The sequence below is a fragment of the Eupeodes corollae genome, chromosome 2, assembly GCF_945859685.1.
Source record: "Eupeodes corollae chromosome 2, idEupCoro1.1, whole genome shotgun sequence".
Taxonomy (NCBI): Eukaryota; Metazoa; Arthropoda; class Insecta; order Diptera; family Syrphidae; genus Eupeodes; species Eupeodes corollae.
In genome coordinates, this window is record NC_079148.1 from 14,227,565 (window position 1) to 14,252,444 (window position 24,880).

Consider the following 24,880-nt stretch of genomic DNA (forward strand, 5'->3'; position numbering starts at 1 on the left):
TCTGCTCATTCATTTTGAAACAAAAATGATGAACGTCATGTTTCTTTTAATGGACTTGTCAAAAGGCATAGTTGCCATACATGAAGCAAAGACAGTCCAGTTATAAATCCATTAACGAATCACCACCATTAAATCTTTTACAATTATCGTCCTTATTTCTTGTTTTAAATACACTATTTTGAGCCCTTCCCGCCATTTTATCGTAAGCGACATTTTCAATAAAAAAGAAAACTTAATTATTAAAATTTGCTATTAACTCATAGAGCCTTGAGGGCTATTGTCATTTCTTAACTTAAGCATAATTAATAATTTGCAATACTGACCAAGAGTACAAGTTGTTTCAAAGACCAGCAGTTTGATTTTGATTTGTCGTTTACGATAAAATTTATTTTGGAGCTTACAATAAATTTTGAGAAAATTGTGTGCGAAAACTTTTAGTTCTGTTCTTAATCCTATTTTAAACAAATTTGCATTGAGAAATGCCTTAAGCTTGTCAGTCAAATGTCTAATAATTTTAATCTTATAATATTGTAGGAACTGTCAATCGTTTGTACTTAGCTTGATCAAACAAAAAAAAAAAGAGGCTGGGATGCGACCCACACTAATAACTTCCCATCCCGTCTTTCGATTTGTCTTGTTTGAAAGTTTGTCTATATCTTATTTTTTATGAAAAAACGTACTGTTGGATTTTTATATAAAAATTACTGAATATCGAAAACAATATTTTCCGTGAAATAAAATAAGTTTGAAGCCAATATTTTTAATTTTTGAAAAGCTATTTGAGTCGAAAATCAATTTTTACCAATTTTTAGTATTGTTTTTTTTAGGTTTTTATTTTTTGTAAAAAAACAGTCAATTCTATTATGTCAAATTTTTGAAAAGATATTTGAGTCGAAAATCATTTTTTTACCAACTTTTGTTAATTTTTTTTCGGTTTTTAATTTGTTGTACAAAAACTGTCAATTCGATTTTTTTCAAAATTTTACTGAATGTTGACAACAATATTTTTTGAAAGATAAAAGTAAATTAAACCCAATAGCTCAAGTTTTTAAAAAGATATTTGAGTCGAAAATCAATTTTTACCACCTTTTATTTTTTTTAGGTTTTTATTTTTTGTAAAAAAAACTGTCAATTCGATTTTTCTCAAAGCTTTATCAGATGTCAAAATTATTATTCTTCGTTACACAAAATTGTTTTGGAGATGAAATCATATTAAAGTCGTAAAATTTTGGAGGTAACACATTTTTTTTTTCAGTTTTTTTGATTTAAAAAAAAAACGGGTTATTAGATTTTTTCAAAAAAATACTTCTTTGATATCACGTTACAATATATTCTATAGAATTTAATTCAAGTCTTTAGCGTTTTTGGTTCGTAAGATATTTAGGGTTAAACAAAATTTTCACCTTTTGTTCAAACTGCTATGGTAGAAAAACCACCTACGCAATTTTTTTGAGATCCCTTTCTCCATCTTTGTGCCTTATTATCTGTATAACAAATTTTATTTGAAATCGATATCTCCTCTGGTTCTTGAGGTATGGACGACGAAAAAAACGTCGCGAACGTACGGACGTACCATCGTACGTACACACGCACGCACAGACATCTTCTAAAAATCTTTTATTTCGACTCTAGGGACCTTGAAACGTCGAGAAATGACAACATTTTCAATTTGATAAATCGGACCCATTACAATAACTTCCTTTGGGAAGTTAATATTTTGGTTTCTTTCAATAAGATTTGACAGATCTTAATGGTTGTTGTGAACTGTTTGACAGTTGATAATGTCAAATGGCATGAAATGGTAAAAATGGCCAAATTGTCAAATATGGAGCAAAGACAGTTCTCAGTCCATTAACAAGTCACCACCATTGAACCTTTTAAAATTATCGTCCTTATTTCTTGTTTTAAAAAACACTGTTTGTTTGCCAATACTTTCAGTTCTGTTCTTAATCCTATTTTAGACAAATTTTGCCTTGAAAAATAACTTAAGCTTGTCAGTCAAATGTCTAATAATTTGAACCTTATAAAATTGTAAGAACTGTCAATCGTCTGTACTTAGCTTGATCAAAAAAAATTAAATCACAAACTGTCGTTTTGGCATTTGGCAAAACAGTTCGTTGTTGAAAACTTAGAAGTCATACCTACTGTCAAAAAGCCAAGCTTTTCAATACACCTTTTGGAACGCTCTCACTAGGATATAAAATTGACAGAGATTCGTTTGAAAAAGAGAAAACAGAGAAACTTCAGTTTTAACATTACTACTATAATTTCTTCATGTTATTTCCACTTATGGTTATGACATTAAAACCGATTTATCGATTTTAAAGTCACGTATGACAGCATCTATAGGGAAGAGCTCTACAGAGAAATGTCTAGTTTTGGCATCCCTGTCAAACTTATCCGTTTGTGCAGAATGACGATGGAGAATGCACGCTGCTCTATCAAGATCGGAAAAGATCTCATCGATGCATTTAATGTCAAAAAAGGTTTTAGACAAGGCGATGTACTGTCATGCGACTTTTTCAACATCGTTCTGGAAAAAATTGTGCAAAACTCAACTGTCAACACTAGAGGCACAATCTTCCAAAGGTCCATCCAATTACTCGGATACGCAGATGATATTGACATAATTGGAAGATCAAAGCGTGATGTCAGTGGAGCGTTTTTGAGCATTGCGACGGAAGCGAAGAAGATGGGTTTAGTGGTCAATGAGGGCAAGCCCAAGTATATGCTGTCATCAAAAAAGGACACTGAACAACGACGTCTTGGACAAAACATCACCATGGACAGCTAAAACTTTGAGGAAGTTAAGGACTTTATCTACCTAGGTACCGATATTATCACAGACAACGATACCAGCGCTGAAATCAAACGATGAATAACTCTTGCAAATCGCTGCTTCTTTGGACTTACAAGGCAATTGAGAAGTAAAGACCTCTCTCGAGGATCTAAAATCACCATCTATAAGACCTGGACCCTGTCAAAGAAAGATGAGAGCGTCTTAGGATGCTTCGAGAGAAAAATTCTGTGGGTGATGTTTGGTCCCGTACGCATAGATGGAGAATGGAGGAGAAGATATAACGACAAACTGTACGGGCTGTACAGGATAAGTGTGAGAGGACCTCAACCAACTTTTCTTGCGAAACTGGAGACAGCTAGCTAGGGACCGAGCTGACTGGAGAAGTATGTTGGTAGACGCCGAGTAACCATAAAACCAGGATCATAACACTAACTTTCATAATACTTTTATGGCGCTGGCGTCGCGCCATAAGATTATATTTCTTCTTCTGTAGTTGAAATTTTTTTTGGTTTGAAGTAAAGTTTTAGAATTTGAATTAAATGTGCGAACGCACCCTTTCAGAAATCATCGAACTGTCATTGTTAGTAAAATTCAATACAATTACATTTTCATCATGTTAAAATATACATACGAACGATCATGTCTGCAAATTGTTTTTCCCGATAACTCATTTTCGGCTCAGCGGGTGCTTCAATAAGCAGAATATGCATTGTTGGTCGGTTGTTCATCTACAAGAAATAAGTGTTTGGCGGTGTTTATTTTTTCGTCAAAGATTTCGTCACCGTTATTTTTGGACCGAATTGGAAGATATGCACTTGAACGACATGCCGTTTCAATATTATGTTGAAACAAGTAACACAGCAAACCTTTAACGATTTATTGAAAAGATTGGCCGCCTCGTTCGTGCGATTTGACGCCAAAGTGGTTACATTTCGATAAACACTTTTGCAGTAGTTTCAAATAATTTTAAATGATAAACATTCAACTAATATTAAGACATTTAAAATGACAGCTGATTTTTCCCAGGTGTCAAATTCCAGCGTTGTCAACTTGATGCTACTAAAAATAAACTTCCCTATTTTTTGATAAAATGATATTTATCTAGGCTGGAAGACACATAGAACTCGAAGAAATTGGAACATAAAGATTGATCAATCAACAGCTTTTTCACATTTTATATTTTTAGATTATCTCTACCGTTGTTGTTCCTTTGAACACTGATGTTGTATATTCCTTTGGAATTATCTTTAATCTCATTTCAATCGGAAATAACTTAATTCCTTGTGAAAAAAAAATTTCTAAATTGGCTGCCAATTTTCATTCTATTCCTGCATTAAAATGAGAAAAAACAAGCAATACTTTGTTTGCCTCACGTCCGCGTCGTCGTCGTCGTAGTTTAGGCAGAACATCCTATGCCAATAACAATAAATAGAGTTACCCATTGATGGACTGGACATACTGGGAATACCAATTGTCCGTAGATCGACCAATAACATGTACAAGAAGGAACCTAGATGCAAGCACCTAGCCTTTCATTACACTTAGAGTCGATAGTTAACCAACGATTTGCATAGGGAGTTCCTTTTTTTAGCCCTCTAGCTTTTACTGCCTGGAAGCAGGAGCGGCTATTTCCGATTACCCTTTGAAGACACGAAGTCGATAGATGGCCGGCAATCTGTGCCTTCGCGTTCATTGATTCCTTATTTTTTTTATTTAACTGAGAGATTAAGTGAAATAAATAACTCTGGAATGGAGCAGGGCAACTTAATCACCCAGTCTAAAGTTACACACCGTCTACCTGATGTCTTACGTTACCTTGGATAGATCCCAACAAGATATATGCACGTTTAGTAGATCCTTCTATAAGATTCCTGTGGAACTTTTTAGAATTTTGTTTGTATTTTTCTGTATTCCTAAGAAAATCAGCTGCAAGGGATCTTGAAGCTGAAAAACACTAAGTATGGGGATGTAAGTGTCCAGAATGTGCAATTATATTGTTGTAAGTTGGTATCCTTTGTTTGAGGTTAGTTATAGTTGGGGTACCTTTATAAGATAATTGCGATCGGAAGAGATGTGGCAAACAAGAGCTAGGATAGGTATAATTGCGAAAAAAAGGGATGTTGGGCATAAGGATTCGCTTTCGCACTCAAAATTGGAGGGAATTTTTATAGATAATTGCTGATATCACATGTAATAATAATTTTGCACGTATGCAGCGCAATTTAATTATAAATTGCCTCAAGGTTCAATCTACCTACGCACATTCACAGGTTGAATGTGAAAATTAAAAAGAAAAATATGACTACCAACTAAAATTGAAGGTTGAAAAGAATTATAATTAACTGTTTGGAAGAATGGCTAAGGAAGGAGTTTGAAGCTTAGAATTCCCTCGAATGGTGACTCAAGAATAAAGCTTGTTAGAAGAACGCGGCTCTGAGTACATAAAATCCAACTCTTTTCACAAAAGCTACCACTTTTAACTCCGTTGGTAGTGTCCAGTCAGGTTAGGTTGAGTAAGGTCCAAGATTGAAATACTTGGGCCAGTTTAACGGCCCATTGTGATACCACATGAATCTTGAAGCTTCTCCTAAGCTCAATGGAACCAGCTTGAGTCCCTTACGAAACGTGAGAGGCTGATTATACCGATATGATTTAGATCGTTTAGAGCGTTAAAGAAGAATTCTCCTAGGTTATTCTTGCGTTTTCGAGCTAGAGCAGGGCATGTGCAGAGAAGATGAAGAACTGATTCCCCCTCTTCTGCAAAAGTCATTTGGAACACGCCTAGTTTCGTGGCGTGCTTTCCTATTAGACAGTGTCCGGTTATGACACCTATTATCCAGCTTATATGCGATCTGCTTAGTGAGAGCAACCACCTTGAACGTTTTAAATCCAGTGTTGGGAAGAATTTTATGCCAGTACTTGCCAAACGTGGTAGAATGGGCTGCACTGTACCATTCCTGCCCAGTTCATCTGCCTAAGAGTAACCTGGAATGTCTCTATGGCCCGGCACCCAGCAAAGGTGAATATTTAACTGTAGTGCCATCTCCATTAGAGATGATCGACAGTTATGGACTGTTATAGAGTTTGTAGTGACAAAGTCCAGTGATTTGATAACGGCCTGACTATCTGATAAAAATACGGATGTCAGGTGTTGATATCACGTTTTTTTTAAGCCAGGACAAGAATTCTATTATCGCCAAAAGTTCCGCCTGAAACACGCTACAATGATTGGGAACTCGGAATGAGAGACTTAATTTCAGTCGTTCAGAGTACAGACCTCCACCAAACCCTTCTTTTGCTTTTGACCCATCTGCATAGACTCATCATCCAGGAATGTCCTATCCTCCCAAAAAGTCTGGAAATTTCTGTCGAATTGCAGTTAGGGGATGGTGTAGTCTGTGTGCTTTGGAATTGATTCTAAATACCTAAGAATTACGGAGTGGCTAATGTTGTTCTTAGTCCACTGCGACGAAGCTTTGAGGCGAATAGCAGAGCTTGCAGCTATTTTTTTGCCAAAAATGTCAAGAGGTGTTAAGTAGAGTAAGGTGTCCAGTGAAGCAGATGGAGTCGTGCGAAGCGATCCGCTTATACATAGACAGGCTGAACGTGGGACTTTATTTAACTTATCCCTGTTTATACCTTTTCTAAAGCAGTCTACAATACTGCCACACTGTACATTAAAATCGGTCTGATTACCGATGGGTATACCCAATGCGTGATTCTGGGTTATAAACACCATTTATTACCAACAGTTTTTTTGTAAGAAAAGGGAGCTACAGTAGCTTTTTTGACTCTTTCCTGAACGTTGCGTTTCCAATTTTTTCGTATCCAAGACAAGACACTTGGGTCTAAATACCTGGATTTAGCCTCGTCTGAGAATTTTAATAGGATGGCTTTTAGTCCAGTCATTTGGCAGTTTTACCTGGAAAGTTTTCCGGGAGTTTTGAAAATTGGTTAATTTATAGATTTGGGTATGCTCTTTTCGAATTTCAAATTTGCCACCTCGCACCCCCGCCGCTCGCGCCGCCATCTTGAAAAAATGGCGCCTAAAAACGGTTTTTTGGGAATATCACCTTTTCGACGCATTTTACGAAAAAAATACTTATGTACAAAATTAAACTAGAAAAAATTTCCTACAATTTATGTACCAATAATTTTTTCATAAAATCAATAGTTTTTGGCGTACGAGCGCCACAACATCCATTTCAATAGACGTTTTAAAAAAAAAACTCATTTCCACAAACCCTAGAGGTGGAGTAAGCGGCGCGTTTTTTTATTGTGGTTTCCCCAAAAGCCTAACCCACTTGTGATAAATTTTATTTTGAAATTTAGCGCAATCTTTTTCGCTTTGCTGTTGATGGACCGGGTGTTACGACTTCGTCCTGAGCATCGATCGAAACATCTAGGACTGAAATTTCGTCATCATCATCTGCGATGTGACTATCAGATTCATCACACATCTCTTCATTTCCGATTTCATCGAAAGCTTTTTCAAAAATAGTCGCCGTTTCTTCTTCTTCATCATAATTATATGATGGAATTGGCGAATTATTACAACTACCACTACAATTTGCGCATATAACGGAGCATTTTAATCCAGCTTTTCTTCATCCACAGGCTTTTTGACATCCTTTTTTGCAAGAAATAAGTTTCAATAACGATTCTGGAGCGGGGGGCTGAAGCATCGTAACTGGAATTAGTCCATTTTTGTTTCTATTCCATCCCCATTCTTCTGCATTTTTTTCATTTTCGTACCACTGCCGAACCTGGTGATAGGCTCGGAATGAATGTTGTCGTGCTGCTGCTTCTGTTGGTGGTAGTGATGCAATATTAAATTTACTTTTATATGCTGATTTTGTGAAGCATACATATCTATATTCGTTTAAAGACATGTTTTTTTTTACTTTTCACGTCACTATAACCGTATAATTGAAATAGGAAAGTATACCATTCCTAAAGTCCACTCGGAAAGCACGCTTTCGTTTACTCCTCGTCCATGAGTAGGACCACCTAGGCATTTCATCGTTCTCATGAGCGATTGCTCAATTGTCATATCAGACAATGTGCCACACCAAAATTTGTCAGAACGTCTAATTGTAAAATATCCTTTAGTTGTAAAAAGTTCGTATTCTTCAGCTAACATTCGTTTCTTTAAATCCGACATGTCCTGCAAATATAAATGGCAAGATTTTGCATACAAGAAGTGGCCACTAGCATGAAAATAAGGAATCATTTTCTGAATAGTGTCGAGATGTAAATTCCAATTGCCCATTCTTTTTGCTTCAATGAATTGTTTGACAAGTGTAACCATCCGGAAATACTGGACCCATAATTTTGCTGTGCGGCCACGTTGTTCAAATGTAATCAATTGATTCTCAAATTTCTCAGCAAGTTCTTGACAGCATTCTTCTTGGTCCGCCTCGAGTACCACTGACCTATCAAAATTGTATAAAATTCTTTCTAATTCTGTGTTGAGATCGGGTGTAATATCTATTGATTGTAGAACAATTTTGGCAATTGAAAAATGTGTCAATATATGTGCTCTTACTGCACGTGAATACGCATGTCCTGTCATATTTTTTTCAATTGAATTAGTTGCGTAAATAGTGTTTAAAAGCTCTTTTAATCCACTTCCAGTCATTATGTATCCAATTGATCCCAAGAATGACATTAATAAATGAAATCCACCGAGTCTTACGACAGTGTTACTTAATTTGGAGTCCACATTGTACGAGGAAATAATGTCCCGTGCTTTGAAATACAAAGGCTGGTCAAATGTAACAAAATAAGAATGCTGATGTAATGATTCACATTTTTCAGAAGCAGATAAGAGAGCAGTCAAAATTGTATCGTAATCACTCGGTGGAGCATTAATAAAGGGCAAGCATCCTACAAATGATTTTTCGAAATGGAGTTCCGCAGTCACTTGTTCCATGAATCCGCTCCATCCAGGTATGTTAGGCAGGTCGGCCCATTTTCCATAGAGCCACATTAAATCTGAAACAGACGGCTTTTCTATTTCCGAAACCTCACGAATGCTACCGAGGTTTTGAATCTTAATGGTTTTTAAGCCGGTATCGTTTTTTTCACAAATGTTTTTAATGCAATGTTACCGAAACTACCAACGACTTTTGCAGATGGCATTTGCTTTAATCGTGGAATAATTTGATCAGGAGCGATAGCAGTTTTAGGTGTTACACAATGGATACCGCCCATGGCATGGAAAGTATTATTACCATCTAATGTCTGCGTATTAAAATCAGCATTGTCAAAAACAAATTGAGAAAATGCGTTATCATCGATACTCAACGGTGCACGCATAATAGCTGAAACTTCGAACAGCGTTGCTTCGGTGTATGAAGAGCAAAATCCAAGAGATGATAATACATCTATTAGTCGCCGAGCTAATCCAATCTGCACAATTGACATAAAAGATTTGGGCCTTGCTGCTGCAATTATAGAATGACCGAGAGCAATACTATTTTTCTTCCATTTTTGAAGAGACGCTCGTTTGTTTTTTAAAATTACGCTATCTAGAAAAATGCGTAAAGTTTCAGGTAGATCAGACTCAAAGTGTTGAAAAAAATTATCTGATGGAGGATAATGTTTTGTTTCATAGACTGTAGAGTGAATGTCCTGTATAACAATTTCTGCTGCTGTCTTCACAATACGCCTACGTTCTTCTGCATTGTCATCACTTTTTTGATTATACCAGGATTCTGTTAATAACTTAAATCCTGTATTTCGAAAACAAAGGACTGGAGCTTTATTGGCAGTGACGGCAATTAAAATATCATCACCGTATTTTTTAAGCAGTTGCGCTTTTACCGTTTTTATGTGGGGGTGGTAATCACCTTCAATTTTGGCCATCAATTCTTCCAAGGAAAACTGACACTCGTCGGAATTCTGCTTAAGATAAGAATAAATGAACTGCATCGCAGTATCTATCTCAGTGGCATACGGACCTTTATTTTATATCTTCAGCTGGTGGTGCTTGGTATAATTTTTTCATGCAGGAATTATGGTACTGTGCATAGGCTGCGACCAAATCATTCACATGCTCAACACGCTCAACAATCGCTCGACACCAATCATCATTACGATTTCTACAAAGATTTGTTATACTGTCTTTCATTGACAATTTCCTCACACTATACACTACATTACGCTTACACAGCCGCGTCTGTTTTTGTTTAGCTACAAATTCTGCTGTTATCTCTTCAGCACATAAGAAAACAATGATTTTTAAAAGAAAATACTGGGTGCGAGGATCGCAGTTGTGGCTGAGGTTTCGTGGCATCACTTCCTCTACGCAATGATGCAACGATTAACTTCTCATTATTGTATCGTTTTCGACACACATCATGAACCACTATCGATTTGAGTCCCGCCAAAAGTTTAACTTTACTATCATTTCTTTTAACACTTGACTTACGAAAAGTGTCCAATCCTTTTTCTTTCACTTCAACTGTTTCATTTTCCAAGAGTGAACTGTCACAAACAAAACAATTTTCTGTATTAGAAGCCATAGCTCTAAGAACACAAACAACACTGTACGACGATAAATGTATAAATACTGATGAATCAGGCTCAACTAAATATTTCTCGTAATATATGTAGCTTCTACCGAAATATTGCGCTAAATTTCAAAATAAAATTTCTCCCAAGTAGGCCTATAGGCGAAACCACAATTTAAAAAACGCGCCGCTTAAAACGTCTATTGAAATGGATGTTGTGGCGCTCGTACGCCAAAAACTATTGATTTTATGAAAAAATTATTGATACATAAATTGTAGGAATTTTTTTCTAGTTTAATTTTGTACATAAGTATTTTTTTCGTAAAATGCGTCGAAAAGGTGATATTCCCAAAAAACCGTTTTAGGCGCCATTTTTCAAGATGGCGGCGCGAGCGGCGGGGGTACGAGGTGGCAAAGTTGAAATTCAAAAAGAGCATACCCAAATCTATAAATTAACCAATTTTCAAAACTCCCGGAAAACTTTCCAGGTAACCCTCTTTTTTTTACCAAATGACTGGACTATTTAGTATAGTTTGTTTTTACAAATGGAATTTTGTATCTCCTCGAAAATAAGACCGGTTTTGTGTGGGTTAACACCTAGTCCACACCGATCATTTTGTAAGAGCTCTTTAGGGTGTTAAGATGCTTTCCTGACACTGCTATAGCAACGTCGTCCGCATAGGCTATCGCCCTGAAGCCCTCCACTTCCAGATTAGTTAGGATTTCATTCCACACTAGGTTCCAGAGGAGAGGGGATAGAACACCACCTTGCGGTGTCCCTCTACTAACGAATCGTATGGCAGAAGAGTTGACCAGTTTTGAGTTGATTATTCTGCTAGTCAGCATTAAATGAATCAACTTCCGAAGCGAACTCTTAACCTTTAGAGATGTGATTGCAGATGTGATTGCAGATGTGTCCACGTTGTTAAAGGCACCTTCGATGTCAAGAAAGCAACCATAGTGAACTCTTTATAATGGAGGGAATATTCAACGGTGCGAACTAAAGTGTGTAACGCTGTTTCCACCGATTTACCTTTACAGTAGGCATGTTGAGATGAAGGCAGCAGCCTTGTATCATATATTAATGAATCTTTCCAAGAAGGAATGATGATAGTCTTATAGGGCGTAGATCTTTGGGATTGACTTGCGAACATTTAAATGCTTTGGGTATAAATACAACTTTAAATTCTCTCCACACTGAGGGAAAATATACCAGGTAAAGACAGTTGGTAAAAATTGCCTCAAGGATTGGTGCAATCATGTCAGGAGTCTTTTGTAGATCAGCTGGTATTATTCCATCTGGTCCTGCAGATTTAAAAGGATTGAAGCTGTTGAGAGTTTCGGGTAAAAACCTGCCAGGAAAATGAGTATCCAATAGTAAGTTCAGCGATTTTTTACTTGAATTTGTCCAGCAGCCGTCTGCATCGCTGAATTCATTGAAAGAATTTTGCGTAACCTAGAGGCTTCGGAAGTTTCTTCTATCGTGCCACACAAGGATCGTTAGGCTTTGACTCGGTTGAAGAGTTTCCTGCATTATTTCCTGAGTGAGCCAAGCTCTGCGGCCTACCATTGTTCTTTCCTCTTATGTGTATAAGTGGGCAAGCAATTTCCAGCGATCTGTTCATAGTGTGTCAAGTCAAATTCTGGTAGTTTTCCGTTCTTCTAATTTCAGAAACTCCAAATTTGTAATATTTATTGATCTAATGACCGATATTTAGTTTACCAAATTTGTATCGTATAGAATAAGTGGTTTTTGAGATACAACACTTCAAAAACCGTAACTGACGGACAAAATTATTAAGCACTTCCTAATATCGTAAGACCTGGAAAACTGAGCTCAAGAGTAAACTGATTAGCTTTCCTAAAAAGGCAAATGAATTGTTTTAGAAGCAGAACAAAATCAGTTATCAGTTCTGATTTTATTTTAAGAAAAACTTTTAAATAAATAAAGATCGCAGAAACGAAATTTTATGAGAAATATCAGTAAATGCTTATTAAAGCTTGTTTTGAAATAATTTGTTTCAAAATGGCGGATGTTTAGAATTTATGCGATGATGTTTCCTTAAGCATTTTACTTTGGATGTTCGCACTTTTGACTTTTCTTTCCCATGGACTTTATTTCTATTAGCAGACAGCGAAGAATTAAATTACCCTTTTCTCCATATTCTCCTCAACCATGATCTTTCCAACAAAAACAAAACAAGAGTAGTATAATTTTGAGGTTATGTTGCGGGCGAACAATTTATTCATTGCAGTGTGGATGGTATGTGGAACGCGAATAGAGTTTGACAGTTCGTAGCAACCTCAGTGCAATTCGTTACTACCAATTTGTTTTTATAAAATTTTCTTATTTTAGCGAACAAAATGCAAACATTGATGTCAATTGGTTTCTTATAATTTAAATGCGTTTTCGTTTTAAATTGACTTTTTGAAATGTGTAAAATCACGTTTGTTGGTTAATTCGTTCATTCGTTGTTCGTTCTCATGTGCAAGGCCCTTTACACAGATTTTGTAAAATTTACGGTTTCTTTAGAGATAAGGTTCATTAAGTTGGTATCACTATTTTTATTAGTGGTCATTTTGACAGCTGTCAGGTGACAAAAGTAATGCCTAAATACTGCTTTCAGACTGTGCAAATTTATGTGTAAGCTCATGGTTCTGTTTTTTAGAAATAAATAAAAGAACTGTCAGAATAATAACAAAAAAAAACAACACACAAATAGAAGAAAGTTTTGTGAAAATCAAAAGTTAAAATTAACTTAGGAAAAAATTAACCAAAACTAATAAAATGATCAATTTTCAAGAAGAAATGGTAAGAAAACATCTAGAAATCGACATTCTATAAAAAAAGTTAATTTAACAATTGCTTCAAGTAGGAGGTTTGTTCGTAGACTACTACATTAACATGTGATGTTGAAGCGAGCATAAAGCTCAACTCAATTCTTTATATACCTGAATCGAGTTGAAATGAGCATGATTCTACTCGAGTCCCGTCGGGGATCGAAGTCGAGTCAAAATTTGTGAAGAAAAACCTGTATGGAGGAGTTGGTTTTACAGATAATGCATTATGGTCTGTTTACTTGAATGTTTGTTCACAAAAAATATAGCTTTGTTTTAATCAAATTAAAAAAAATGGACATGGTGCATATGGTGTTTAACACGAATCATACTATCTCACTGGCACTTCACAAGAAAACAACGAAACACTATTTGAAAGTGCTGTCAAACTTAATCATTTTTAGATCTTCTTGTGCGGTGGAAACACCAAAAAGATTTATTTAATATAAATTGAGATAAAACTTTGTTGGAAACAAAGCAAAACTTAATCATCTTTTCTATTGTCTTCTCTGGCAAATAAGCCCAGTTAGTCCAATTTCATTAACAAAACTAAATAATATCAACAGTAACAGATTGATATTTTTTCTCAATGGAAAACACATGATTCCAAATGCACAAGTACTTAAGGAACACAGCCATCGAGATACAAATGCAATTTCAATCGTACTAACATTTGAGAACGAAATCACATAACATCAATTCGAGACTTGTATAAATGTCAAAAACCCACCCATAGTAAGATTCCACCTTAACTTTAATCGGTGTTATTCATACTATAGATATTACTAAATTTTCCAACAAAACACTGGTATTAGTCTTTTTTGTCTATGTTTATGAGGACCCCTTAAAAGTTCATAGCGATGAATTAAAAATCAAAGCAAAAACTCCTTAAAGAGCTAACCCTTCTTGTCATTCAACTGAAGTGAAGATGAAGATACAAATTCCCTTTTGTATAAACCACATTGAAAAACATAATCCTTTTTACAAGAAACAATGATGTCTTCTAATATTATACGAGTACACAGGACGTGGCTAAGTACCGCACGCAATCTTCTTTTTGTGGCATATTGCACCCATTGTATGGAATGTCATACATACCCTCCATGGAGTCTTTCACTTCGCTGTACTCCATGTTTAAATTGATTGATTTATGAAAACTCAGACTCAAGTGAAGAAGTAATGTTCAAGTGAAACTGAAGAAACATGTTGAAGGAAAAAAAAACAACGTACTTAAGATGGAAAAACTGAAGAATTCATTCAGCAAGAGGGTATTTTTGCCTCCTGCAATGCCAATCAGTGGTGATATCTTTTTTTGTTGTTGTTTTTTGTTTTTTTAAACGATGATGCGAGAAGATTTGTCTGATGAGAAAAATAAAGGAAAAACTTCAAATAAGCGAGAAAAAAACATTATGAATTCGTGCAGGAAAACTGTTTGAGTTTTTCTTTTCTTTTCCTTGAATTGTTATTGTTTTGTGGAATTTTATGCGAGAGGGGTTTTCTGTTGTCTTTGGAAGAGATTCAGTCTTATCTTATGACAGTTGATGTCGATTAGCTGCATTGCACTCTTGATCTTAATGGCTGAATCACAAAACCGCTTTAGCTTCGACTTCACCTGACGTTTACGAGTTAAGCCATAGGAATTAATTGCATGCTATTACAAATGAGCTTCGACCTGACGTTTCGTTTGACAATCGTAAGGAAAAGAACGTAATGTAACGTAATGTGACTCCAAGCGGATGCTCTAGATCAATTATCTGAACATTTTTTTTGTCTGACAGCTCAACAGCTGTACAAAAATGTCAACAAACAAAATATTTGCTCTTTAACGGGATGAAATAATAGAAATTTCATTCAAAGCAACCTCGAAGCAGGCCCACCGTAACGCAGACGAAGCCGAAACTGAAGCCATAATTGATAGGACAAAATGAACACAGAATGTTTTTTTTAGACGTTACATTTTAAGGTCGTCCTAAATTGTATATAACATTATAAATAAGTGATAAGTGTTGACAACCCTCAAAAATATGCGGTCTCTTTATTCTGATAATTTCTTTAACATTACTTATTGAACTGTGAAACCAATTAGTTAACACGTGTAATCCTTCATTTTACAACCATAAGATGTCAGCTGTCAAATTGCATTCTGACACTCTGTTTTACTTGATTATATTGGCTGCGTTCAATCTCGTGTTGGATAGGGTATCTTGGATAGGTGGATTTTTAGATACCTTGTTGAACAAGTTGGATAGCTGTCAAAAAATAAAAGCAACTTCATTTGTTCACAAAAAGCATTGAAACAATTAAGCTTCGAAGTCAAAATTGATGTAAGATAAAACATTTAATGGATAATTCAACCGATTCGTCGGACGATATGATGGATTGATAGGTGCGGAACAATTTAATAAATAAGAGATAACCTTAATCTGTAATCTATGTTAAATTTTCTCTTAATTCTTAATAAATAGCTTCTTTATCGTCTATTATGTACATCTTCAAATACAACTTCAACTAACATTTTGTATCCTTTTGTTTACCAACGAACACAAAAGGCTGAAATCAATTTTCAAATTTCTTGAAATTCAACCATGTGCTGAATCCGCTGTTCTGTCAGATACCTACATACCCCAGAAATTCGTACATACCTTTGGATTCCTTTTTTGTCATCTCAGCTGTTTTTCATCAGCTGTTATCTTACACGTAAAACACTAACAAAAAGGTATCCGGATACCTTATCTGTCTGAGATTGAACGCATCCATTATCAACTATCAGCTTTTTACTGTCAAGTGTCAAACCATTTTGTATAGTTGGTGGAATTTGTTTATATTTTTTCTTGTATTGAAACCTATTTTCGACAATTTTCGAACGGCATTAAGCTTAAGGGTATAAGTCACTGTAAATTCAGAAACTTTCCAAAATAAATCAAGATTACATTTTTACATGAGAAAATCAGTGACTGCTTGCTTACAATCAATTAGTTGCAGCCATTTATTTCGAAATGACGGATATGCATCGCTGACGTAAAGCTGAAGTCATTTTTCAAACACAACATTAGAATGAATTTTGTTTGGCTTTACTTCAAAAATGCTTTAGAAATTAATGACTTTTGTTTAAATGTCACATTTCTGAATTAATTTTTTTTTTAAAAATTCTATGACGTCTTAACTTCTTAATCTTGAGCTTAAAAAATAGTTAAGTAAAATTACTTATTTTCGAGAGCTTTAATGTTTCTATATCAAGCTGCTATAGTATACATTTTATTACAAATTCAATACCACTCGCAGTACTTGTTCAACTTGAAAATACGAGTATATGGTAATAAAATCTTAAAAAATTATTCTTAGGACTGTTTAGTAAAATAGCCCTTAATGTACAATAATAAGAGGACTTCAAGGTGGCACTGAAAAAGGAAAATATAATGAATTCTTTATATAATCGGGTACTACTGTACGTATTGTTTTTTGTTTTGTACGTCTCTCTTTCTCTCTCTAAATGCAAAAAGATAAATTTGCAACATTTTTGCATAGCGTCATTAGGAAAGTAAATACGTATGACAACCAAATGCAGAAAAAAACAACAAGAAAATGCCCGTGGGACTTCCAGTTTTCACTCAATTCCATAGTTTTGTTTTTTTCGTCTGTTTTATTTGTTTGTTTTAAAATTATCAACGTTTTGTAATAAAATCTCCAGAAATGACACTATAATTTTATAGCTTGACACTTTTAATACGTAACGTAATATTATCTGGTCACACAGTGACAGTACCCACGTACTTTGGAATGCCGCAATGAGTGTAAATTTTTAGGTAATATACAAAATTAAATTTCCACTGTTTGATCTGTGCTGCTTTTTTGACTGATAAGATAAGATTTTTTTGCGCGCAGAGAGTTTGCGGATGAGAGTTTTTTAAAGGCCGAATTATATGGTGATAACTGAAGTAAGTGTCTTGTCAAAGATTAAAATCTTATTTTTGTTGCCATGAATATATTTAAATAAATATTTAAGACATAAGGTATTCATGGTTTTACATTTAATTATTTATTACAAATCTGTGACAGTTAACATTTTTGACATGAAGACATTTGTGAAAAGAGTTTTACGTACGTATTCTTAACGCAAAGATTAAAAAGACTTAAATGAACTTAATTAACAGACTTAGCCACTTTCCGATCGTTCTCTTATTTCAGAATGCAAATAATGTCAATTTAAAATATAAATAAATAATGTTTATTTAGGTGAATCAGAAGTTTCGAGGTGGTTGTCTATGATTTGACAGTTGAGAATGTCAAACTGTGTTGACATTTGTATGCGTGCGGGTTTTCTGTGCCCCAAATACCACAATTGTGCTTGTTTACATACCCGCCAAGACCAAAATGAGCTTCATCTGAAATGATGATTTTTTGTTGCAAAATTAGCAATTTCTCTAAGCGTTATTCCCAGCGTTGTTCAATAGTATATACAACCGTTTAGCGGAAGGATAAAACTAATTAAGTGTCAAATCAGACATCAGCTAAGTGTTACCATTCACGAAATAAGTACTAGTTGACAAATAAAACGTTAGATGGCGGACTCTATAGTTAAATGTCTTCGGCAGTAAGAAAAATTGTATCAAAATAAAACATATAAACCACAAAGCGATATCGTAAAAACTTCAAACGTAAGTCTAGTCGTAAAAATATAGGACAGATTGGAAAAGTCACGAATTTGGCTGTAGTATCCGCCTCCTTTTTTAAATTTGTGTCATTTTAATTTGGCACATCCCTGTATTGTCAAATTATGACATTCAATTGATTGATGGTCAAACTTGAAGTATTAACTAAGTAGAACAGTTTGATAAAAAAAAGTCGAATTCGGTTTGGGTTGTTTCTCTTGAAAGAACTGATTTTTTTAAAGTTCGAAAATACATATGTATGTATTTATTTTTTACTGTTTCAAAAATAAACAAATAAAAACTTGAGTTTTGAACTGATACATTAAACAGATTTGCCTTTTCTTCCTATACATTAAACAGTTACCTCATTGATTTTTCTTCAATTTAAATGAATGACGAATATGAGACTTGCCGCTTTCATATTGTATTATATTTTTATATATTTTCAACACAATTGATTGTACAATTTAATATAAATCATTAAAAGTAAATTCTATAAGAATTTATTTTGTTTTCTACTAAGAAATGATTCACAATGCGCATTCTTTAATTGATAAACAATGATAAGATCAAGAGTCAATAATTTTTTCATTGACATTTTCTTTTTTGTCAAGATACTACCTTGACAAATATTTTATATCAGGGTGGTTCTTAAATAAAACTTAATATCCATTCCTATTAATAAATAGATTTTGGATTAGGGGCAAGGAACTAAAGACTGGCGTTACGGTTTTATGAAACACTTGATTTGACAGTTCACTATGAACAGACCTAAGTCGGCGGGGTGACATTTGCAAGTTTTTTAAAGATTGTTTTGGATTGATTTAGACTATCGTGATATGTCAAAATATTATACTCTTATTATTTTGGTGAACGCAAGTTGCCAAGTTGACATGTGAAATGTCATTTTTATTTTCAATGTTAAAAGATGCATAAAATCATACAGTACTAGTCCATTTTCACATAAGATAAAGTGGACCTCTAATATTATATTATATGAGGAACTCTGTAAGGAATTTCTTATTTAAAAAATAAAGCATGGATGCACTTTGTTTCTTTTTCTCAAAGGCAAAGTTTTGTTGGGTCCAATTTGTCAAATTGAAAATTTTGACATTTCTCGACGTTTCAAGGTCCCTAGAGTCGAAATAAAAGATTTTTAGAAAGATGTTTGTGCATGTGTGTGTACGTACGTTCGTACGTCTGTATGTCCGTACGTCCATACTTCCGTACATTCGCGACGTTTTTCTCGTCGTCCATAGCTCAAGAATTAGAAGAGAGAGACAGATGCAGAAAGGGCTTTTCAGAAAATTGCGTGGGTGGTTTTTTTACCATAGCAGTTTGAAAAAAAGGTAAACATTTTGGTTAACCCTAAATATCTTACGAACCAAAAACGCTACAGACTTAAATTAAATTGTATATAATATATTCTAACGTGATATCAAAGAAGTATATTGTTAGAAAAAAAATCTAATTAAAGGTTAATTTATAAATCATAAAAACTGGAAAAAAAAATTTGTCACCTCCAAAATTTTACGATTAAAATATGATTTCATCTTCAAAACAATTTTGTGCAACGAAGAATAATAATTTTGACATCTGATAAAATTTTGAGAAAAATCGAATTGACAGTTTTTTCTATTAAAAAAAAAAATCAAAAAAAAAACATTACTCAAAGTTGGTAAAAATTGAATATCGATTCAAATGTCTTTTAAAAAACTTGAAATTTAGGCCTTAAACTTATTTTATCTTATAAGAAATATTGTTTTCAACATTTTGAAAAATGTTGAGAAAAATCGAATTGACAGTTTTTTTACAAAAAATAAAAACCTAAAAAAAATTAATAAAAGTTGGTAAAAAATGATTTTCGACTCAAATATATTTTCAAAACTTTGAGATAATAGCTTCTAATTAATTTTTACTTATAAGAAATATTGTTTTCAACATTAGGACAAATTTTGAGAAATATCGAATTTACAGTTTTCTTACAAAAAATAAAAACATAAAAAAAAATGTATAAAAGTTGGTAAAAATTGATTTTCGACTCAAATATTTTTCCAAAACTTGTAGATATTGGCTTTTAACAACTTTTATTTTTCAACAAATATTGTTGTCAACATTCAATAAAATTTTGAAAAAAATCGAATTGACAGTTTTTGTGCAAAAAATTAAAAACCTAAAAAAAATTTACCAAAAGTTGGTGAAAATTGATTTTTGACTCAAATATCTTTTCAAAAATTTGAAATATTTTCTTCAAACTAATTTTATCTTATAAGAAATATTGTTTTCAATATTCGGTAAAATTTAAAAAAAAATCGAATTGACAGTTTTTTTACAAAAACTTAAAAACCGAAAAAAAATTAACAAAAGTTGGTAAAAATTGATTTCGACTCAAATATCTTTCCAAAAATTTGAAATATTGGCTTCAAACTAATATTATCTTATAAGAAATATTGTTTTCAATAATCGGTAAAATTTTGAAAAAAATCGAATTGAAAGGTTTTTGTACAAAAAACTAAAAGCCGAAAAAAATTTACCAAAAATTAGTAAAAAATGATTTTCGACTCAAATATCTTTTCAAAAATTTTAGATAATAGCTTCTTACTAATTTTACTCATAAGAAATATTGTTTCCAACATTCGATTAAATTTTGAGAAAAATCAAATGGACAGTTTTCTTACAAAAAATAAAATTCTAAAAAAACAATACTAAAACTTGGTAAAAATTTACTTTCGACTCAAATATCTTTTCAAAAATTAAAAATATTGGCTTCAAACTTATTTTATTTCACAGAAAATATTGTTTTCGATAGTACTCAAATTTGGTAAAAATTGATACGAGTACGTATAGACAAACATTTAAGCAAGACAAATCGACAGACGGGATGGGAAGTTATCAGTTTTTAATTTGAAATGAAGATGCTAGAAAAAAAAAGATAAAAGGGTCGTTCATTTTTCAACTTGAAAGCACAGCTAAATAAAATACATACAGGGGTAATTTTTTGTATTTAATTATGAAGATTGGACTTTACTATTATGTCTTAAAAAACAATATCATTCAAATAACCGCTTTTAAAAGATTTACAGCATTCTATTCTTTGGAGATAATTTAAGTCGCTTTTTAGGTTTTGAGCGCTATCTTAGTCAAAACGGTGTCAAATCCCGCAAATTATTTGTAAGTAAGCTTGTTGCCCCGAACAAAACCCCGGGAAATCAATAAATTCGGATCATCAACCACACTTGTAGTCTTTCAAATGCAATATTTTTAACTCAGGGAACATTCAGATTATGAACCAACCTTAGAACTTCTATAGTCATTCGTTAGTTTCGAATCACTATCATTTTACGATACTTAAACAATTCGTTATCCTAAATAACAAACATTTAACTAATATTATGTTACTTCAAATGACAGCTCAGTTTGACAGTTGTCAAAAGTCAGCACTTGCAACAAGAATGTGTGAGTGTAAATACGTTAAAGTTACAGCTTATGTCAAAAAAAACATCACCTCACTTAATGAACGCTTGACAAAAATTCGTTTCCATCATCCAACTGTTCATATATTTTATTTGATTTCTTAAATAACCAATAACTTCACACAAAATTGAAGACATTTCGAGGAGGGAAAATTTAAATAAAACTTCTTCTTTTTTTAAAATGATTGAAAATTAAAAATCTTTCAACATAAATCACCAAAAATCCAAACTCTCCTCGAAATTCAAAAAAAGAAAATAAATAAAATAAAAATGTCTTCCTCGTCTACGAATATAAAAATATATCAAAAATAAATGATGACATGAAGAAATTCCGATTCAAAAATAAAATTCTTCTTACCAAAAACCAAAACGAAAGAATTAAATAAAATGGTCTCTTTTCAATGACGAAAAATATGAAAACGCATTTTATATGAAAACAGAAAAGAACAAAACATCAAGATCACCGAAAACAAAAAATAAAAATTTTAATAAAAAATAAACATATTTAAAAAATTAAAAACTTAGCACAAAATTGTCGCATGACAAAAACAAAACCAACAAAACCTTCAAACTTCTATGTCACATTCTTTGATTTTTGTTTAAACCACATTTTTGTAAGCAACTTGTTTTCAGGTCAAAATAACCACAATTTTGTAATGCTGCTTTTTATTCATTTGTTTAAGAACATTATCAACACATTAATTAAGAATCAATAACACAAGCAAACAAAAAATAATGAAATAAAATTTAATTAATTTTATTTATGGAACACAAATTGCATAATAAATTTCATCTTTTTTTTCCAATTCATTTTTGCAACATGTGTCTGAGAAGAAGAGGAAATACATTATGTCCTCTTTTTTATTGAGGGGGGAAATGTTTATTAACTTGACACTCACTTTTTTGTTAAATTTATTTAATTTTTATTAAAATTTTAAGTGCATTAACTTTTTCTTTCTTTAATTACTCGCGTGGTGTTGATGATCCTCTGCTCACGATCACTCATTGAACCAATGCAACAATGATGCAGCAACATACGTGTTGTTCATAATTAAAATATTCAATATTTAATCGCATGTGATTATTTGGGATTTTCACTTTTATTTCGTGATAAAACAGTGAATTAAAACAAAAAAAAAATAACCTGGCAGCGAAATTAAATTCCGAACTAAACGAAAGATTTAAGGCCGCAATGTTGCCGACACATCAAGTACAAGTACCGCACGAGCTGTACACTATTCGTAGTAGCAAACAAAAAATGCTCAAAATTCTATTTTTAATAATTATTTTTTCTCAGCTCTTTGTGAAATTAATTGTTATTATTTTTGCCGTTAGATGAGATAAACAAATAAGTGTAATCTCTATCTATAGAGTTTTATTTGTTTAAACAAAATGTACACAACACTTCACGTCGCGTCGCACCTCGCACCTGCTTTATTCATATGTTTCTTTTTTTAAATGGCGCTGATCTGAAGTCTGGGGAGGCTTCTTGTACCTCGCGTATCACGGGCGGCACAGTAATTGATTCTCCGTCGTAGAGCTCACCATTAAGTTCGATTGGGATTCAGCGTGCAACTGGGAGACATGGGCAGATTTGTGTGGTGCAATAGCCGCGGCCACGGTAGCTACGCTACGACTCGAGATCGTTGGAATCTATAAAAGAGACTTTCCGTGTAAAGCGCACGCACGCCCGATTGGTTCTCCGTCAGTTCCAAGAATAAATTCACACATGACGCTGGCTATTACACGAGCCGAGCGACGATGAATACAGTGACGGCGACGACGACCAAAAGACTAGTAGAGGAGAGTTTAGCTTTAGAGTCTGTGCTAGCATGAGATTCAAGCGTTCGAGCGATTGCCGGTGGTCGATTAGAGTCGACACAGCTAAACTACAGTAACAACGACTGGGAACAGCGTCAATGTCGTCGCGTCGTCAGTGGCAGTACCCAGCACCAGCACCCAGTGCCAGTGCCAATGCACGGTGCGAGTAGGTACTAAACAATGATTCTCTATGTGCTCCTAGAAGAGGTGGGCAAGGTTCGGCTGAATGTTGGTACATTATTTTGTGGTGCGCCTGATGTACTTGGAGCTTCTGAGGCTGGGATAAGGGGAGGCATTTTTAGTACACCCAGAAAAATGTGTGTATGGTTAAAAATAGATCATAATTGAGTTGGGGATTGAATTCAAGACTAATTTTTAAATTTTTTCTCTTCTCTCACAAAAAAGAAAAACAATCAAATAAACTATAATAATTTCTTAATTAAGTCATAAATTCATAAATTATCTATCAAACAAAGGGGAATTATTAAAAAACAAAAAATCTATTTTAAGAATGAAGTAAAGAAAGAATTAATAAATCTTTTTGTGATTTTATATAATGCCCAGAAGCTTGAAGATGTCTTTAGGAATTGTGGTGTGTTTCTTTTTTAAAATGTTGGTAAGAATAATAAAACAAATCTTTAAAACAAAAACACGTTCGTTGTGTTAAAGTAATGATTTATACAATAAACTGTTGACACATAAACTACTAATTCTATATTATAGACAAAGGCAATAATGACTTTTGACAACAACGTGAAAACCGTAATGACAGGTTAAAGTTTGTGTAGATTAATTGGAGGAGTTTTAAAAAATAATGATGTAGGCATACCTTAATGATGATTTGATTATTAATGATGTTTTTAATGTTATTTATTATTTAAGAATTGAGTTTATTTTCACCGCACTTATAATGATTCTCTTTCATATAAATTAATGAAGTAAATAATGTTCGATTTTGATCAAACATGACATTTCGTAAAATGACATTACGTTCGGAAAAACAATTTTAAAATACAACTTTTCTACCTGGTACCTCTTTTCGAGTTTTTTAAGTGTTTGAATATGAAAAAGTTACTTCTACAACGAATACAATAGAAATTGACACAGGGAATGTGTCATATTGTAATATTTTTAAGAAATATCAATTTTACCAAAAAATTTAATTACAAGGATATTCCTTGAGAAAAATAAACACACAAATAATGTAATAACTTGTTTAAATTTCTTGAAATGATTTGACAGATGTCACCCGAAATAATGCGAGACTAACTTGTTAGAAAAGGCTGATAAAAATGGGCAGCATTTTTATCAAGGAAAACAATAATATAAATAATTGCCACAAGATTTTGAAAATTCTAAATTTAGAATAGGGTGTGAAGATGAAGAAAGATTTGAATTGTGTTTTATCAAATAGTCTGGAAAAATTAAGTACACAAATGGCTTTCCAACAAAGCTTAATTTTGGAGGAGAGATTTATTTATAAATGCGATTTTAAGATGGAGTCTTTTTCTGGCGATACCACTTTGAAGTTTAGTTTAAAAAAAAATATATATATATATATATTAACGGATGTAATCTAAAACAACAAAATTCTGTTAATAATAATTTGAAGTATGTGTTTAGACATTTTCTCCAAACTGTTTGAAAAAAGTATTGAAATCTTTTTTGTCTACAACTTTGGTTTTCGAGTGATTTTCAAAAAAAGTATTTTTTTCTTTTTTTTAAATACTTCTTCTTCTAAAAATACTTGAAACTCTTAAAAACGGGTTCTTTACATTTAAG

At 33.2% G+C, this 24,880-nt stretch overlaps 1 protein-coding gene across 8 annotated transcripts in view; it reads right to left on the bottom strand.

Moving 5' to 3' along the window:
• Positions 1 to 24,880, bottom strand: part of LOC129944028 (SH3 and F-BAR domain-containing protein DDB_G0274695) — a 121,742-nt gene that overhangs the window by 19,259 nt on the left and 77,603 nt on the right. For 2 of the 8 annotated variants that reach the window (XM_056053179.1, XM_056053178.1), the window contains exon 1: positions 22,177 to 23,203. The exons of 4 other annotated variants lie outside the window; for them this stretch is intronic. The gene's annotated coding sequence lies outside the window, so the exon portion shown is untranslated. Of the gene's footprint in view, positions 1 to 22,176; positions 23,204 to 24,880 lie in introns of those variants that run through there. 2 more of the 8 variants (XM_056053180.1, XM_056053177.1) reach the window with 2 other exon arrangements.